This window comes from Typopeltis vanoorti, chromosome 17, assembly GCF_054136105.1.
Source record: "Typopeltis vanoorti isolate ZY-2024b chromosome 17, IOZ_Tvanoo_1.0, whole genome shotgun sequence".
Taxonomy (NCBI): domain Eukaryota; kingdom Metazoa; phylum Arthropoda; class Arachnida; order Uropygi; family Thelyphonidae; genus Typopeltis; species Typopeltis vanoorti.
In genome coordinates, this window is record NC_143565.1 from 79,689,745 (window position 1) to 79,696,590 (window position 6,846).

A 6,846-nucleotide genomic window follows, 5' to 3' on the forward strand; every position below is an offset into this window, starting at 1 on the left:
TCAGTAAATTTACGCAAAAGTTTAGCGAAGAAATTATAACTGGCAGTACTGGTTATAAGAGCTTTTTAGCTAAAAGTTAATTAACTTGTAGCAGCGGTTTGCCCTGAAAAAAAAATGAAATGGCCAAAATAACACACGCAATTAACAAACACAGCAGAGTTCTATCACTACTAAACAGTTTATAAGAACACAAAAATTACATTTTTTATGGAAATATCATAAATTTGACATTAGTCATGGGTTTATTAGAGTTATAGCTATTTATAGATAGAATAAGGCCCCAAAAGAAGATCTAAACTGAATTTTTGGATGTTAAAGGGGGCGTGTTATGTTCACGCCAAGAGAATGAGATTAGAATAATATAAAAAAAATCTAATCTTGTCTAGAGAATTGACATTCTTGGTAAAACCGGAAGAAAAAGGGAGGCGGTTGCCGAGAGATACATTAGGATTGAATTTTACTATATCGAATTCTGGAATGAAATTAACAAGATTACCATCACAAAAATTAAGAAATCCGAATTTGGATGGTAGAAGTAGATATTCTGTAAGTTTCAATGCTTTTGGGATATGTCAAAAGAGAAAGAATGTGTACTGTCATCAGCAAGTCATGTTTTGATTCCGTCCATCATCACACGTAATGTGCACCACACAGAAAGCTGAAAAACCTAGTTTCAGAGGTCAAAAGATAGATCATTTATGCATGTTTACTTAACTAACAGGTCTTTGTTGCCAAACCTCATCAAATGCCTTAGAGATCAAGAGCAAAGTGAGATTCTCCAAATTTCTCCTTGACATTTATCAGAAGATGGATAACGTCAACAAGATGATCTTGTTGATCAACAATACCAAAATTATAGTGGTGATTGTTTATTAGTTGAGGAGCTTCGAGGATACGCAGATGTTCAGTGGTAATAGTTTTCTCCCTTAGTTTAGAAAGAGCTGAAATGATTGAAATTGGACGAAAATTAGATAATTCTGACCTTTTGGGGAAAGAGCTGAATATGTTCAAATTTCCAGGCTCAAGGATAGATCTCAATGGAGTATTCGCTCACTGATGTCTGTGAGAAAAAAATAATAAAGGCGACAGAAGAGGAGTTAATTACGGAGCATGAACTATCATCAGAGGAACTCAAAAACTGTCAATAGAACCAGAAGACTTTTGTATCCTGTACAGACAAGATTCTTGTAATCTTCTGAGGATCAATCATTTCGGGGATTGAATATTGTGTGTTTAGAATAACAAGTCATACCAAGGTCATTTACGAAATAATATGAGGAAAAGTAAGAAGCTAGCAAATCTGTTTTTCCATGAGTGATGATGCAATAGACCCATCTAAGTACAAATGAGGAGGAAACAGTGCTGGACAAAAGTTACGCCCAGTAGCATTGGAAAGAAACCAGAAAGCTGATTGCCATTGGACACGATCCAAATTTTCTCTTTTTTTTTTTTTTTTTTTGTCCATTTCAATATCAGTTTTTGGCTTTCTGTTTTTATGCGCTTTGGTATAAAGAGAAAAGGAAGATGGCGATTTCGATGAAAGCCAATTATGTTATGCACCAACCAATTCTTCTCTTATACAGCCTTAGCACAGAAGACTTACTTAACTTACAATAAATTAAATTCTCTTAACTTATTTAAAATATTTCTGTACCAAATAAGAATTCTTTCAGTGATACGCTCTGAACAGATGTTTGGATCTAAAGACTAAAATCAAACAAAGAAATGACTCATAGAAACCACGAAAATCATTCAATTTGGCTTTCTTATAATGCCAAATCACACTTGAAAAATGAGTAGCTGCGTGAATGATATTGCTCAAATAGATAGGAAATCAATACTAGAGTGCGGTTTTAATTGCCTAGAGGCTACAGTGTACTTAGAAGGAGCACTAATGAATATTACTAGGATTCCCTCGAGGCACACTTAATAGATGAGCGGTGGATTATTCGTTAGATGATCTGGAATCTATAGCTTTACTATTAAGAACCATTTTAAAGTTATACCCACAAAAAAAAAAAAAAACGTTAGGTCTCTCCATCATGGCGGACATAATTCTGAACATATCGCACTTCATGCAGAAGAAATTGGGAAAAGTAAACTGGTTGTGCCTACTACTACAGAGGTTTGGCCATTCCTCTGAGGTGTGTGGGCGTCACACCTTGATTCCTATGTTAATCCACTAGTAAATCGCTTCTTCAAGTCGGATGGTATAATGCTTATTGGCTGTGGTAAGATGGCGGGGTAATCTATAGCTGCAAAGGGACTCACTAACACGAATGTGTGGGTAGAGGATCTGTGTGCTGCATAGTGACTGGACCGCGCAAAGTACAGCATTGTCCGCATTGTAGCAGTCAAAACGTCAGTTTCATCAGCGGTTCAGAATTCTGCAGTTAATCCTGAATACTACAACTTACCTTCGTTTTCACAAGAGGAATGCCTTCGACTCTTTTAGGCCTATCATATTGGTTACAGGTGACGTGGTTTAATACATAATAGAAGATGAAATCCAATATATCAAATCCATTACACTTTTTTTTATTTGGGTGTAAATAAAAGATACTCGATAATGTAACTATAAGGGTGTTTTTTTAAAGTATCGTCTTTATTGGTAATAATTTTTCTTGAGTAGGGGAATATGTAAAATGTGCAATTTGGAACCTTCCATTTGCAAAATTACAAAATTTAAACAGAGATTCTTCATGTACTTTCACATCATGTGTTTCTTTCCTTTTTTTTTGACGTTCCTTTTTTTGCAAACAAATCTTGTGTCCCCTCACCTTACACTTTTCAAAAACCAACATTGATCTACACTTTTTAGCATGTATTTTATTTTAGAATAACCAAACTTTTCGTATTTTTTTGATAATACACAATTATTCTTCAAACCAAATTAAAAGTAAAATAGCAAAGATATTTAAAATGAATATTACAAGATGCAAAGTTATAATGACAATAAAATATTTAATAAAAATAAATAATAATACTGGATATTGCTTTCATGCCCCATAATTTGAAAACCACTGCCTTAACTTGACCAGAGGAAAGTGTAAAAGGTGCTTCCTTCAATAACGCTATTTGAAAATCAATTCCAAACTATATCTGTATTAAATTAGACGCTCAAACTTTACATGATTTGGGAGTTTATTTTTCACTTGGTTAGACTATAATAAGTTTAGTTTAATCCTTTATCCAAGTGTGAGCAAACAAAGTTTGCGCCTGAAAGTATCTTCAGGACTAAGGTAAGGTAGTACAACACCAGGCAACTCGTTTCAAAGGTGAAGAAAGCTCTCATCACTCCTATCTCACCTCAGTATCTCCCATAATGCAAAGCACATCTCCTTGCGGATATGTGTAATGCTATGCATTAAGGCAAGGGCCACTACCCATACCGGTTTCGACCTTTATTGAGGTCTCGTCAGTGAGAGCCAGGCCTAATAGTGGAGACACCAAGGCAGAAGCAATGACAGGTCATCCCAACCTATAGGAGTTGCCAAGTTGCCTGGTGTTGTACTACCTTACCCCAGTCCTGAAGATACTTTCAGGCGCAAACTTTGTTTGCTCACACTTGGATAAAGGATTAAACTAAACTTATTATAGTCTAACCAAGTGAAAAATAAACTCTCAACATCTTTCTCTGAATCCGGAGTAATTTAATAATAAGGTTGCACACCCTTTGGCAACTCCTATAGGTTGGGATGACCTCTCATTACTTCTGCCTTGGTGTCTCCAATCTTAGCCGGAACCTCACTAAAAATGGTTCATCTAATCCATTCATATCTTCAGAATAGATCAATGCAAGTTAAAATCAACGGTTCTACATCGTCCCAGCGCCATATCTTTGCTGGAGTGCCGCAGGGATCTCTACTGGCAGCATTGCTGTTTTCTATATGCATGTCAGACATCCCACACAATCCGATGACTTCCATTTTGGCCCTGTATGTGGACGATACGCAATACTAACCAGATCTCTCAAACCCCATTTCATTACCAGAAAGCTTCAAGAAAACCTTCTAAACCGGAGGGTTGGTTCTCCAAGTGGAGATTGGAAGTCAACCCCCTGAAAAGCTCAGCCGTTCTTTTCTCAAAAGGGCCAATGTCTCCTGCAGGAGTGTTACTATTCAATACTAAAATTCCCTGGCAGACAGAAACAAACTACCTGGGTGTAATTCTCGACAAAAAGCTATCTTTCAACCAACACATCAAGTCTGCGTGCGCAAAGGCATCTAAAACCATAGCTCAGATCTATTCGCTAATTAATAGAAATAGCAAGATCAGCAACAGAATCAAATTGCAGCTATATCAGATGAAGATTCGTCCTATAATCACCTATGCCTCTCCGACCTGGAGCCACACCTCTAATACTAACATTACCAAAATACAACGAGTGTAGAACAAGTGCTTGAGAATGACTCTGAACGCCCCGTGGTATGTTAGAAACAATCAACTTCATAGAGACACAAATATTCCTTATATTTTCTCTTTTCTACAATCCTTAGCATACAAGTTTTTCCTAAAGACGTCCACACATCCCAACGATTTGGTTCAGCAACCTGCAACATACGAGGCAACGGACATATTCAAATATAGAAGACCAAAAGCTATATTAGCCTCCTATAACGATGCATAATCTCCATGCCCATTCAGGGCGAGCAAACTGCTCCTAAATTTTACCCTTACTGTAACCACAACAGATAGCGAGGAATATGAAAAGCATCTTGCTTCACTCCTAAAGACAAAAATGTCAATTGTCAATTGGTGTCTTTACTACTGGGCCTGGCTCCCACTGACGAGACCTCAATAAAGGTTGAAACCGGTATGGGTAGTGGCCTTTGCTTTAATGCATAGAATTACACATGTCTGCAAGGAGATGTGCTTTGCATTATGGGAAATACTGAGGTGAGATAGGAGTGATGAGAGTTGCCTGTTGTTGTACTACCTTACCCCAGCCTGAAGATACTTTCAGGCGCAAACTTTGTTTGCTCACACTTAGATAAAGGATTAAACTAAACTTATTATAGTCTAACCAAGTGAAAAATAAACTCTCAACATCTTTCTCTGAATTCGAAGTAATTTAATAATAAGGTTGTACGCCCTTTGGCAACTCCTATAGGTTGGGATGACCTCTCATTGCTTCTGCCTTGGTGTCTCCACTACTGGGCCTGGCTCCCACTGATGAGACCTCAATAAAGGTCGAAACCGGTATGGATAGTGGCCCTTGGCTTAATGCATAGCATTACACATCCGCTTCGAGATGCGCTTTGCATTATGGGAGATACTGATGTGAGATAGGAGTGGTGAGAACTTTCTCCACCTTTGCAACGAGTTGCCTGGTGTTGTACTACCTTACCCCAGTCCTGAAGATACTTTCAGGCACAAACTTTGTTTGCTCACATTTGGATAAAGGGTTACTTTAAACTTATTTACATGATTTGATTTAGAAAGTTTCAAACCGTTCAACCATTAAGGTGTTGTTCCTGTGACTGTTGCATATTTATTTAGCATATCAGCCAGTTTGTTTTGGTAGAAGAAAATCAGTGATACCAGGAAGAAACACTTTGTTTGCATTTGTGAAAGGGGTGGGAACGGTCTGGAAAACACTTTCTGGGATTGGTCTTTGCTAGGAACAAAGTCAGGAAGTGTGAAGATTTATCAGAAGATAAGTTGACATTAGAAATATCTCGATTAAACGAAATTATTGGAAAATCTTCAAGGGAATTGGAAAAGGTGGAAAACGTTTGACTAAACTTAGGATACAAAAATGAAATTGAACAAGAACAGGCAGAAAAGCACTGAACTTGGTAATCAAAATATTAATAACAACTTAAGTCAGTTAAAATCTAAGAAAAAAAGGAGGTAATATGGTTTGGTGACTCAATTTTAAAATTTACGCTTGGCGAGGGAGTCACCACTTTTAGTTTCCCGGGAGCGAAAATTAAAAATGACAAACGTAATTGAAAACCAAACAAGAAAAGTAAAAGAGATGGTAGTTCTGGTAAGTACAAATAATTTAGGTAGTGACAAATGTAGTATGAAAGAAGATATGAAAGTTCTGTTGGAAGAAGCGAGAAAGAAATGTGAGAGAGTAAAAATTGTTAGATTACTACCCAGATATGACAGTACTGAGTTAAGAAGGAGGACGATGATAGCAAATGATTTCACGCGCAGGTTATGTGAAAGATATGGATGCGAGTTTTTAGATGTATGGGGTGTGTTTGATAGCAAAAAAAACTTATATAAGAAGGATAGCCTGCACTTGAATTCATTTGGCATTAGAAGCCTGCAGAAATTATTCTTGGTATGAGACCTAATGCGGAGATTCAGGGAAACTAGATCATCAAGGGAGGAATTGGAAAAACGTGTGTGAAAGTTCAGTTATGATATGCAAACGTGATATATAATTATATATATGAATATCTTCGAACATGGTTATGTATGTGGGAAGGGTGGAAAAATATGCCTTCGGTTCGGACCTTTTAAGTGTGGCTGAGGAGGGAGAAGAGAAAATTCTAGAACAAGACCTGCATATCTAATTATGAGAACACGCTAGGTGGTAATTTATTATGTCTATAAAAATGCCAGGAGCATTAGAAACAAAGCGGTTCAGTTCGTTCTTTATTGAGTACGATGTGGGCTAGGATTGTTGGCATTGGTGAAACCAGACTATCAGAATCTGATATGGTAAATGGGATCGACACTACTGCTACTAATGATATCAGATGACTTAAGTCCAGTTAGGGTAGAAACACAAGAAAACAATGATGGTAATAATATCCCATGTTGGTCAGTTCGAGTCTATCTGGTGTGAAGTGGAGCTTAACAGAATGAAATATATGGTGGGGTGTT